The sequence below is a fragment of the Staurois parvus genome, unplaced genomic scaffold (genome assembly GCF_062004578.1).
Source record: "Staurois parvus isolate SC_StPar_1 unplaced genomic scaffold, SC_StPar_1.0 ptg000917l, whole genome shotgun sequence".
Classification (NCBI taxonomy): Eukaryota; Metazoa; Chordata; class Amphibia; order Anura; family Ranidae; genus Staurois; species Staurois parvus.
In genome coordinates this window covers 1,081,789-1,095,350 of record NW_028318713.1, presented here as the reverse complement: position 1 = coordinate 1,095,350, position 13,562 = coordinate 1,081,789, and the positions used below count along the sequence as shown (strand labels likewise).

The 13,562-nt window shown below is 45.6% G+C and overlaps 1 protein-coding gene across 8 annotated transcripts in view; it reads right to left on the bottom strand.

Annotated features, from left to right (window-relative positions):
• The window catches only part of DAB1 (DAB adaptor protein 1), a 1,130,661-nt gene that overhangs the window by 536,711 nt on the left and 580,388 nt on the right, over window positions 1-13,562 (bottom strand). The window lies entirely within an intron of this gene.

Here is a 13,562-nt window from a genome sequence, read left to right as displayed (position 1 = left end):
CACTGTGATGCCCTGTGTGCTCTGACACCTCTCTATCAAAACCAGCATTCACTTTTTTGGAAATTTGAGCTTTATAGATTTTCTGTTGGATCGGACTACATTGGTCAACCTTCGCTCCCAGCATGCATCAATGAGCCTTGGCTACCCATGACACTGTCACTGGTTTTCTTTCCTTGGGCCACATTTGGTCAGTCCAGACCACTGCAGATTGGGAACATCCCACAAGAGCTGCAGTTTTGGAGATACTCTGACCCCATCATCTAGCCATTACAATTTGGCCCTAATCAAAGTTACTCAAATCCGTATGCTTGCCCATTTTATCTGCTTTCAACACATCATCTTCCCGGACCCACATGTTTACTTTCTGCCTAATATATCCCACCCACATTTAGGTGCCATTGTAAGACCATATTCAATGTTAGGCCACCATTTTCCATTGCTCTGTGTTCCAGTTCTGATGCTCATGTGCTTATTGTAGGCTCTTTTGGCTGTGGACACAGGTCAGCATGGGCACCCTGACCAGTCTGTGGCTACAGAGCCCCATACACAACACATTGTGATGCCCTGTGTGCTCTGACACCTTTCTATCAAAACCAGCATTCAATTTTTTGGCAGTTTGAGCTTTATAGCTTTTCTGTTGGATTGGACTACATAGGTCAACCTTCGCTCCCCACATGCATCAATGAGCCTTGGCTACCCATGACCCTGTCACTGGTTTTCCTTCCTTGGGCCACATTTGGTCAGTCCAGACCACTGCAGATTGGGAACATCCCACAAGAGCTGCAGTTTTGGAGATACTCTGACCCCGTCATCTAGCCATTACAATTTGGCCCTAGTCAAAGTCACTCAAATCCGTATGCTTGCCCATTTTATCTGCTTTCAACACATCATCTTCCCGGACCAACATGTTCACTTTCTGCCTAATATATCCCACCCACGTTTAGGTGCCATTGTAAGAAAATATTCAATGTCATTCACTTCACCTGTCACAAAGTTATGGCTGATCAGTGTATTTCATTTTACAATAAAATAGTTCAGATAATTGAGCTGGATCCAGCGCACACATCAATATTTCTGACTTTGACTTCACTAGTCGCTTGCTTGTTTTACAGTATTACAGGCAGACACAGTGAAGTAGCATTTTAAAGGCGCAAAAATGGCAGCCTACTTTTTTCTCAATACAGGTTTCCTTTAAGGATCAATAACGTTTGTTAAAACCCAAACATTGTACATTGCTCCCTATTTTCTCGCTCAACAAAACTTTCACTTTAATGTATTTAATCTCTCAGAATAAAACTTCTCAATAAGTTCACCTTGTCGGCATCCCTCGGCAATCCGGAACAGTCACCCGCCGTCTGCAGTGATTTGACCAGCAGGAAGGCTCCTGAGTCACCGCAGGAAGTGGCTGGATACATCGGAATTATTATGTGCGGCAGAGGAGGAGGGCTGCAGTTTAATTAATAATTGGGTGATTAATGCAACCATTGGATACCCAGATCATTGCGAAGAAATGTCAGGCGAGAAAGTTCCAGGATCCAACAAGCTTGTTTAAAGGGGACCTGTCATTTGATATATCTTTTTATGTTAAGTGCAGCATTCTTAGTAATGTATGACTATAGTACTTCCAAATATTTATTACCTCTCACAGAGTTCACAGTACTCCCCTGATAATGCTTTTATCTGCTTTGCTCTCCAGAAGGATGGAGCCATTTTTGTTCAGGCAGCATCCAGGGTTAGCATCTATTACATTATTATTATTATACAGGATTTATATGGCGCCAACAGTTTGCTCAGTGCTTTACAATATAATGGGAGACAATACAGCAACAATACAGTTCAATACAAGAGGGATAGGAGGGCCTGATCCTCGGAGCTTACAATCTAGGAGGGAGGGGCTAGTGGTACAAAAGATAGCAACTGTGGGGGATGGACTGGTTTGAAGAGTAGAAGATTCCATTATTAGCTGAGGGCAGGATAGGCTTCCCTGAGGGATAGGTTTTCAGAGATCGCCTAAAAGTGAGCAGAGTAGGGGATAGTCTGATAAATTGGGGTAGAGAATTCAGGAGGATGGGGTAAGCTCTGGAGAAGTCCTGGAGACGAGCATGGGAAGAGGAGACAAGGGAGCTAGAGAGCAGGAGGTCGGGTGAGGAGCAGAGAGTACGGTTTGGGTAATATTTGGAGACAAGATTGGTGATGTAATTTGGGGCGGAGTTATAAATGGCTTTATACGTTATTGTTAATGTTTTGAATTTTATCCATTGGGCAATGGGAAGCCAGTGGAGGGATTGGCAGAGAGGGGTGGAGGACACTGAGTGGGGGCCAGTGGAGGGATTGGCAGAGAGGGGTGGAGGACACTGAGTGGAGGTCAGTGGAGGGATTGGCAGAGAGGGGTGGAGGACACTGAGTGGAGGTCAGTGGAGGGATTGGCAGAGAGGGGTGGAGGACACTGAGTGGAGGCCAGTGGAGGGATTGGCAGTGAGGGGTGGAGGACACTGAGTGGAGGCCAGTGGAGGAATTGGCAGAGAGGGGTGGAGGACACTGAGTGGAGGTCAGCGGAGGGATTGGCAGAGAGGGATGGAGGACACGGGATGGAGGACACTGACTGGAGGCCAGTAGAGGGATTGGCAGAGAGGGGTGGAGGACACTGAGTGGAAGCCAGTGGAAGGATTGGCAGAGAGGGGTGGCTGATGCAGAGCGTTTAGTAAGGTGGATGAGTCTGGCAGCAGCATTCATGACTGACTGAAGAGGGGATAGCCTGCGATGAGGTCGGCCAATGAGGAGGGAGTTACAATAGTCAAGGCGAGAGATAACAAGGGAGTGAATAAGTTGCTTAGTAGTTTCCAAGGTTAGGAACGGCCGTATCTTGGAGATGTTGCGGAGGTGAAGTCTACAAGATTTAGACAGCGATTGGATTGGATTTGGGGCTGAAAGGACAGATGGGAGTCTAAGATTACACCTAGGACCCTGGCATGGGGGGAGGAACTGATGGACTGATGTGCCGGCTCAGAGATCACACAAATACAACACTACGCCCACATAGTCTATGAAAAACATTTCCAAATGTTTCATTTATTGGGGTGTCTTCGTTAATATTACCATATGATTCTTAAAAAAAAAAGGACCATGTAGACTGAGGTCAGCACTGCAAGTTGGGCAAATAGATACATCTCATTTTAAAATGCCAGGAATCTCCTGCTCTTGACTGATGACCTACGATTATGATTGGCATTCTCATTTGAAAACAGTAAGACTTTGGAGGCAGGAAAAGGTGAACAGGATTCTACTGCCCTTGGTTGAAGACACACCACTATGATTGGAATCCTTACTGCAAATATGGTAAGACTCAGAAGTCAGGAGAAGGGGGTTAGGATTCTCCTGCCTTTGGTTTAAGACCCACCACTATGATAGGCATCCTCATTGGAAAACGGTAAGATACAAGAGACAATAGAAGGTGGCCAGGCATCTCCTGCTCCTAGTTGAAGACCCACCACTATGATAGACATCCTCATTGGAAAACGATAGTACACAAGAGGCAATAGAAGGTCTCCTCCTCCCATGCCCGACTACAGGACTTCTCCAGGACTTCCCCCATCCTCTGGAACTCACTACCCCAATCCATCAGACTGTCACCTACTCTCCTCACCTTTAGGCGCACCCTGAAAACCCATCTCTTCAGGGAAGCCTATCCCACCCTCACCTAACAGCCGATCTCCTCCACTCCTCCTAAAACTCCATCCCCCCAGAGCCACTTTCTCCTGTACCACTATCCCCTCCCTCCTAGATTGTAAGCTCAAAAGAGCAGGGCCCTCAAACCCCTTGTGTATTGTTTTGTTACTGTATTGTCTCATGTACTGTCCCCCCCTATATTGTACAGCGTTGAGCAAACTTTTTGGTGCTATATAAATACTGTATAATATTAATAATAATAGAAGGTGGCCAGGCATCTCCTGCCCCTGGTTGAAGACCCACCACTATGATAGGCATTTTCACTGGAAAACAGTAAGATTCAAAAGTGAGGCGATGGTGGCCAGGAATCTCCTAACCTTGGCTGAAGACCTATCACTATGATAGGCATCCTCACTGGAAAAGGATAAAACACAATAGGCAAGAGAAGGTGGCCAGGAGTCTCCTGCCCCTGGTTGAACACCCACCACTATGATAGACATCCTCTTTAATAAATGGTAAGGCTCAGGAGGCAAGAGAAGGTGGCCAGGAATCTCCTGCATTTGATTAAAGACCTATCACTATGATAGACATCCTCATTAATAAATGGTACGGCTCAGGAGGTAAGAGAAGGTGGCCAGGAAGCTCCTGCACTTGATTAAAGACCTATCACTATGACAGGCATCCTCATTGGGGGCAGGAGGCAGGAAAAGGTGGCCAGGAATCTCCTGCCCCTGGTTGAAGACCCACCACTATGATAGGCATCTTCCCTGGGAAACAGTAAGACTCAGAAGAGGGGAGATGGTGGCCAGGAGACATCATTCATCATGATTGATTTGGATCTGCATCACTGGACAATGTAATTTATGATAGATTTACATCATGAGACATTTTGGGGGTGTCATTTTTTTTTAATAAAGAACTTGCCAAAAAGTGTGTCTTTATTTAAACTTTACATTTTTATAACCCTATGCACCCTTTACTCACTATGTACCCTCTCTAACGACACATCAGTCACATTAAGGAGGGGCGGTATCTGGTTACATATAGTTACATAGTTAGTCTGGCTGAAAAAAGACAAAAGTACATCCAGTTAAACCATTAAAAAAAAAAAATAATAATAATCCTACACCCACAGTTGATCCAGAGGAAGGCAAATAAAAACCCAGCAAACACGATCCAATTTGCTCCTGCAGAGGCAATCGGATATTCCCTGGATCAACTTTCCCTATAAATGTTATATCCAGTTATATTCTGTGTATCCAAGAAAGAATCCAGGACTTTCCTACAGCAATCCACTGAGCTGGCCACAACCAACTCTGGAGGGAGTCTATTCCACATTTTCACAGCTCTCACTGTGAAGAAACCTTTCCGTGTTTGGAGATTACATTTATTTTCTTCCAGACATAAAGAGTGCCCCCTTGTCCTCTGTGATGACCTCAGGGTGAGTAACTCTACACCGAGTTCACTATATGAACCACTGATGTATTTATACATGGAGATCATATCCCCCCTTATGTATTATACATGGAGATCATATCCCCCCTTATGTATTATACATGGAGATCATATCCCCCCTTATGTATTATACATGGAGATCATATCCCCCCTTATGTATTATACATGGAGATCATATCCCCCCTTATGTATTATACATGGAGATCATATCCCCCCTTATGTATTATACATGGTGATCATATCCCCCCCTTATGTATTATACATGGAGATCATATCCCCCCTTATGTATTATACATGGAGATCATATCCCCCCCCTTATGTATTATACATGGTGATCATATCCCCCCTTATGTATTATACATGGTGATCATATCCCCCCTTATGTATTATACATGGAGATCATATCCCCCCTTATGTATTATACATGGAGATCATATCCCCCCTTATGTATTATACATGGAGATCATATCCCCCCTCATGTATTATACATGGTGATCATATCCCCCCTTATGTATTATACATGGAGATCATATCCCCCTCTCATGTATTATACATGGAGATCATATCCCCCCCTTATGTATTATACATGGAGATCATATCCCCCTTATGTATTATACATGGAGATCATATCCCCCCCCCTTATGTATTATACATGGAGATCATATCCCCCCTTATGTATTATACATGGAGATCATATCCCCCCCCTTATGTATTATACATGGAGATCATATCCCCCTTATGTATTATACATGGTGATCATATCCCCCTTATGTATTATACATGGAGATCATATCCCCCTTATGTATTATACATGGAGATCATATCCCCCCTTATGTATTATACATGGAGATCATATCCCCCCTTATGTATTATACATGGAGATCATATCCCCCCTTAATCTTCTCTTCTCAAGAGAGAATAAATTCAGTGCTCCCTTATTTTTTTAAAAAAGGCTTCCAGATTTCAATAAGCGTCCTGCCTAAAGACCCACACAAGCACCGGAGCAGGGTTGTGGAGAAGAGGCTCTTTGCAAAGTCACACCCCTCTCCCCGTATTGAGGGCATGTGGACAAGTATTGTTTAATTTATTTCAGGTACTTATATAGAGCCGTCAATTTACGCAGCACTTTACATATATATTGTACATTCACATCAGTCCCTAACCCTCAAGGGGTGTACAATCTAAGGTCCCTAACTCACATCCATACATACACATACTAGGGACAATTTAGACAGGAGCCAATTAACCTACCAGCATATCTTTGGGGTGTGGGAGGAAACTGGAGTACCTGGAAGAAAACCACACAGGCACAGGGAGAACATGCAAACTCCAGGCAGGTGGTTCCGTGGTTGGGATTTGAACCAACGACCTGAGTACTGCCAGGTGGAAGTGCTAACCATTTAGCCACTGTGCTGCCCATGGTTCAAAAAGGCATTCTTATCATTTGCGTGGTGTGCAAAGTGTGCTAATTAAGAGTGCCAATTTATTAACCTTTATCCTGCTCCTTGACAAAAGTTGCTCCCACCCCACATCTTCCTGTAAAAAATCAAAAAAACACGGTCCATATTTCTGATGTGTTGCGGTAACAAAAGCTCCCTGAGGTCAATGCATTGATGACGCAAATTTATGTTAATAAAAAGAGATTATTATTTATTTCAGGTACTTATATACGCCGCGCTTTTCATATATATTGTACAGTCACATCAGTCCCTAACCCTCATGGGGCATACAATCTAAAGTCCCTAACCCACATTCATACATACTAGGGCCAATTTAGACAGGATCCAATTAACCTATTAGCATGTCTTTGGCGTGTGGGAGGAAACTGGAGTACCCGGAGGAAACCCACGCAGGCACAGGGAGAACATGCAAACTCCAGGCAGGTGATGCCGTGGTTGGGATTTGAACCAACGACTCTAGTACTGCCAGGTGGAAGTGCTAACCATTTAGCCACTGTGCTGCCCATGGTTCAAAAAGGCATTCTTATCATTTGCGCAGTGTGCAAAGAGTGCCAATTTATTAACCTTTATCCTACTCCTTGACCAAAGTTGCTCCCACCCAAGGGTGGACTGACAACTCATGTGGCCCCCGGGCAATAGGGGATCATGGGGCCCCTGTGTCCTTGCCCAAACTCAAAAAAGCCTATGAAAAAGGTACCAGGGGCATCTCATGGGGCCCCCTACTGACCCCGGGCCCTCAGGCAGTGACCGTTTCCAAATGTTCAGTCCGCCCCTGCTCCCATCTTCCTGTAAAAAAATCCAAAAAAACACGGTCCATATTTCTGATGTGTTGCGGTAACAAAAACTCCCTGAGGTCGATGCATTGATGACGCAAATTTATGTGAATAAAAAGAGATTGCTCATCAACACCCGTGTGATCTATCTGCAGCACACAATGGGTAATGAAATGCACAGAAATCGCATTAGGAATTCTGATAAATGATCTCGAAGTTATAAAATCGGCAACGGGGCACCGAGACGCGGGCCTGAAAAATAACACTCCTCCTTGGCAAACCCACTATTCTGCTTTCCTTTGCTCAGAATGATGCCGGCGCCGGCTCTGCGGTGTTAAAGGATGCCCCCTTACCAGGTTTACCCATTTATTAACATCATTAGTTTGCTGTATGCGACCGCTGCTGTACAGAATGGAAACACAATGAAAGGCACTCGATTATTGGGAACGCAGGGCTGTCTGTAGGTACATTTAATCAGCTGTTCCTTCATTCTGTGGTCGCCAATGAACAAGAATTATGGCAAAGCGCTCCACCTGAAATCTGTGCAGGCGGCTTAATAATATCTCACCTATGTATTTTTACATTTCCTCTGCATTTTATGAGTCTCCAATAATTCAGCCTAATGAATCTGTGATTTGAAGGATCCACACAGAGAATGATCCTTTTAAGCCGAGCAGAATCCCCACAGAGGGAGATACGATTGTCTGCGAATTCTCCATCTAAGACACAAATAAAGAAGTTCTTTTAAAATCCCAGTATTCCTGTCTGTGGTCATATCAATCTTACAAACCTTCCATGATAAGGGGGATGTGAAAGGGGAGGCAGCAAACCAATAGTACTTAAGGTCCAAGCAGGGGCGGACTGACAACTTATGGGGCCCCCGGGCAATAAGGGATCATGGGGCCCCTGTGTCCTTGCCCAAACTCAAAAAAAGCCTATGAAAAAGGTACCAGGGGCATCTCATGGGGCCCCCTACTGACCCCCGGCCCTCAGGCAGTGCCGCCCCTGGGTCCAAGTAAAAAAAACAAACATCTGTAGATAAGCCCATGCGTTTTGGTGGTTACAGCTAACAATCCCCTTTTCACATCAGAGACCTCCCATCACCACAAAGTCCTATCACAAAGACCCCCAATCAAACAGTCCCCCATCACAAAGCCCCCCAGGTATACAGTTCCCCCATCACAGAGCCCCTCAATCATGCAGTAGTCCCATCAAAAAGACCCCCAATCCTACATGCCCCCCTATCACAGAGCCCCCCCAAGCACATAATATCCCAATCAGAAAGATCCCCAATCCTACAGTCCCCCATCACAAAGCCTCCCCGGTTACACCATCCCCCATCACAGAACCCCCCAATCATACAGAAGCCCCATCACAAAGATCCCCAATCCAACAGTCCTCCATCAACAGCCCCCCTGTTACACAGTCCCCCCATCACAGAGCCCCACAGTCACACAGTAGCCCAATCAAGAAAATCCCTAATCCTACAGTCCCCCCATCACAAAGCCTCCCAGTTACACAGTCCCCCATCACAGAGTCCCCCAATCACACAGAAGCTCCATCACAAAGACCTTCAATCCTACAGTCCCCCATCAAAAGCCACATGTTACACAATCCTCCCATCACAGAATCCCCCAGTAGCCCAATCACAATGACCTCCAATCCTAAAGGCCCCCCATCACAAAGCTCCCCAGTTACACAGCCCCCATCACAGAGCCCCCCAATCACACAGAAGCTCCATCACAAAGACCCTTAATCCTACATTCCCCCATCAAAAGCCCCATGTTACACAATCCCCCCATCACAGAATCCCCCAGTAGCCCAATCACAATGACCTCCAATCCTAAAGGTCCCCATCACAAAGCCCCCCCCAGTTACACAGCCCCCCATCACACAGCCCCCCAATCACACAGAAGCTCCATCATAAAAACCCCCAATCCTACAGTCCCCCATCAAAAGCCCCATGTTACACAATCCCCCATCACAAAATCTCCCAGTAGCCCAATCACAATGACCTCCAATCCTAAAGGTCCCCCATCACAGAGCCCCCCAATCACACAAAAGCCCCATCATAAAGACCCCCAATACTACAGTCCCCCATCACAAAGTCTCCCCTTAATAACTAACAGAACCAAACAGAATAAATAGATTTCCCAAAGTGTAATTGACAAAATATAATAAATCAGTCACTGCCCAACACACGACATTGCTTGACTCCGGGTGTCAGACGCTGAAGGATGGAGCCATCTTTGTTCAGGAGTCATCCAGGGCCATATTCTTCTTCCTGTAATGGGATGCTGGCTCAGAGATGACACAAACATGTAAATCCTGGTGCATGTGCAGTCCTTCGGCTGTGTTACCAAATACCTGACACAGATCAGCCCCTGGTACAGCCTCTCACTATGTGAGCGGTTACAAAGTTACAATGCTGCTGTCTGATCACTGGGGGAGTAGACTGGGAAAATGCTTCCTCCTGACTGCAGCAGACTGATGACTCCATCTCAGCCTTGACAAAGTCACAGGTTTGCTTTATTTGCAAAACCATACTATTGCTTTATACAGTATATTGTTACATTGTTACATGCCAGGAATGTATTCACACATACTTGTAACATTATTAAAATATACCCTTTAAGGAAATCACACAATGTAACAATGCATGATATTCAATAGAATCTTGCAGAGTAAAGGTACTTACAATATCTCTATTAGTATTTTTCCCGTCACCATTTTTATTAACAAGTTTTGTCAGTTGGAAAAGTTGCTCAGATTTCATCCTCCAATCTTTTTTTTCCTGTCCTTCACTCTTATAAAATGAGCGTCGTTACCTTGGCTGGCAGACATTCATATGAGATATTTGGGTGGCAGGGCGGCTTCCAGGCATTGGCTGCAGGGGATGGATGTGTCTTTGAAAAAGTGAATACATTAGCAGTGCTGGGATCGGACAGAGAAAATCCGTATTTTGCCGCCTGCAGCAACAGGACTGAAAAGAAAGGATTTCTCCCTAGAAAGTTCCCAAAGACTTTATAGTTCTCATGAAATGTTGTGACTTGATGTCTTCATTTCACGAATGTAGACATATCAATCTAATAGCAAACCCCACACACGTCGTTATGATTTCTTTCATTTGAATTTATTAATATCTAATCACAATGTTTAACTCAACACTTCTCAACCTTTCTCCTTTAATAGTACGCAGAATCTCAGGGCACTCCGGATTACATTGTGAACAATGCAAATGTTATCAGTGGAAACCTGAGCCCAGACAATGTACAGAACCACCTTGATGACATTACCTTCACGTCAGAGGTCCCCCATCACATCAGAGGTCCCCACCATCACATCAGAGGTCTCCCATCACATCAGAGGTCCCCCATCAAATCAAAGGTTCCCCATCACATCAGAGGTCTCCCTTTACATCAGAGGTCCCCCATCACATCAGAGGTCACCCCCATTACATCAGAGGTCTCCCATCACATCAGAGGTCCCCCATCAAATCAAAGGTTCCCCATCACATCAGAGGTCTCCCCTTCACATCAGAGGTCCCCCATCACATCAGAGGTCCCCGATCAAATCAGAGGTCCCCCATCACATCAGAGGTCCCCCCCCCCATCACATCAGAGGTCTCCCATCACATCAGAGGTCTCCCATCACATCAGAGGTCCCCGATCAAATCAGAGGTCCCTCGTCACATCAGAGGTCTCCCATCACATCAGAGGTCTCCCATCACATCAGAGGTCTCCCATCAAATCAAAGGTACCCCATCACATCAGAGGTTTCCCATCACATCAGAGGTCTCCCATCACATCAGAGGTCCCCCATCAAATCAAAGGTCGCCCATCACATCAGAGGTCTCCCATCACACCAGAGGTCCCCCATCAAATCAAAGGTCGCCCATCACATCAGAGGTCTCCCATCACATCAGAGGTCCCCGATCAAATCAGAGGTCCCCCGGCACATCAGAGGTCTCCCATCACATCAGAGGTCTCCCATCACATCAGAGCCCCCCTTCGCATGAGACCCCACCCTTTACATCAGAGCCGACCCTTCGCATCAGACCTCACCCTTTACATCAGAGCCGACCCTTCGCATCAGACCTCACCCTTTACATCAGAGCCCCTCTTCGTATCAGACCTCACCCTTTACATCAGAGCCCCCCTTCGCATCAGACCTCACCCTTTACATCAGAGCCCCCCATTGCATCAGACCTCACCCTTTACATCAGTGCTCCCCCATCACATCAGGGTCCCCCCTTCATATCAGAGGTCCCCCCCCATCACATCAGAGGTCTCCCCATCACATCAGAGGTCCCCAATCACATAAGAGCCCCCCTTCACATCAGACCTCACCCTTTACATCAGAGCCCCCCCCATCACATCATAGTCCTCCCTTCATATCAGTGGTACCCCCATTACATCAAAGGTTTCCCCATCACATCAGAAGTCCCCAATCACATCAGAGCCTCCCTCCACATCAGGGTAATCTCATCACAGAACCCCCATTCACACAGTCCCCTCCCATCACAGAGACCCCCCCCCACAATCACACTGGCCCTCCATCATAGAGCCCCCAATCATACAGTCCTCCCAGTCACACAGTCCCCCCATCACAGAGCCCTCCAGTCACACAGTCACCCCATCACAGAGCCCTCCAGTCACACAGTCCACCCATCACAGAGCCCTCCAATCACACAGTCCCCTCCCATCACAGAGACCCCCCCACAATCACACTGGCCCTCCATCATAGAGCCCCCAATCATACAGTCCTCCCAGTCACACAGTCCCCCCCATCACCGAGCCCTCCAATCACACTGTCTCCTCTTCACATCAGAGCCCTACCTTTAAACTCTAGCAGTATGGTCGGGGGGTGGAGGTGGTATGGAGGAGGAGAACTTTCATCTTCTCTTGAATGTTTGGGCAACTTTTCACGCTGCCTACCTTGGATCAGAGTCATGCTTTGCAATGTTGTGTGCAAGCCAGTTGCCATAGTAATGAATGAAACCATGCATTCAGGCTCTATACCATCATTGGTAGGTATGGTGCTGGTGGCTAGCCTCACATCATGGGAACTCATGACACTAATTCATGGCAAACTGGTTCCTATGCTCTCTTCTTTTAAATTTTGATCAAAATGAACTTTTTCATTTGTACAAGAAACGCTCAATACAATAAATCTACTTCTACTGAGCTGCTGTATAAAGGATGATCACTAAAGCCCCATATGTGTCCATGGTGGTCCGATGTTATGTAATAAGACTGTCATCACTGCACATCAGTTTGGAAGCTATTGGGAGAAGCCCTTGACCATGTGACCACTGTGAAGACCACCCCATGGCATTAAAGCCGTACTAGTTGCCCACCAGAAGCCAGTATGAAGGGGTTAAGAATGAGATCCCCTTTAACACAAACATAAGGAACCCTTGTACATTTTTGGGGTCCTTTGTCATGCATTGATTGGTGGTAGCATAGCATGCTGGGTGGTGGTCACCTGATAATTATGTAGTTAAATTTGGAGTTTCGTCCACACAGAACACCAAACAGCTGCTTCTGTAACGAGAACCGTGTACTCCTAATAGTAATTCTAATATAAATGCTGTTAATATAACCAGCATATGTAGGAAGGTCAGAGAGATATTTGTAATGTGATTAACCATGAGTGACGCAAGCTGTTCAGTTTCATCATTTTTCCTACAGAATGTTTCAGGATAATAACTATTTCTATCACTACAGAAGGCTTCCATTTACCAGAGATATCTGAGGGATAACTGAAGAGTACCTGTCATTTATGGACAGTTTAGGTGCCATATTATCAAACATCTAACACACGCCCTATTTGCTCCAGTAATCAATTACTCAACGATCTTGAAATCCTCCATTGTTGTGATAAAGTAAGCTATGGGTAAGACCAAAAACTCGTATTAGTCTACAACCAGGTATTTTAAGAGCAACAGTTTTTTTTAATTTGTGGACTCATAAGCTTTAGTGGGATATTCCAGGTCCGGAGTATACAAAGAATGATGTGTGCATGGTTAGATCTCCAATTGTCCTTTGTAGTTTTAGTGGTATACCACTGGTTCCACTGTCTTCAAATCAGAGGTCCCCATTATGAAAACTCAAGAACTATTTGGTCACCTCATTAACGTTCACCTCATTAACGTATTGTCTTTGAAGTCATTTTAGTTAAAATACGGATTTTTGCCAGGGGAAAG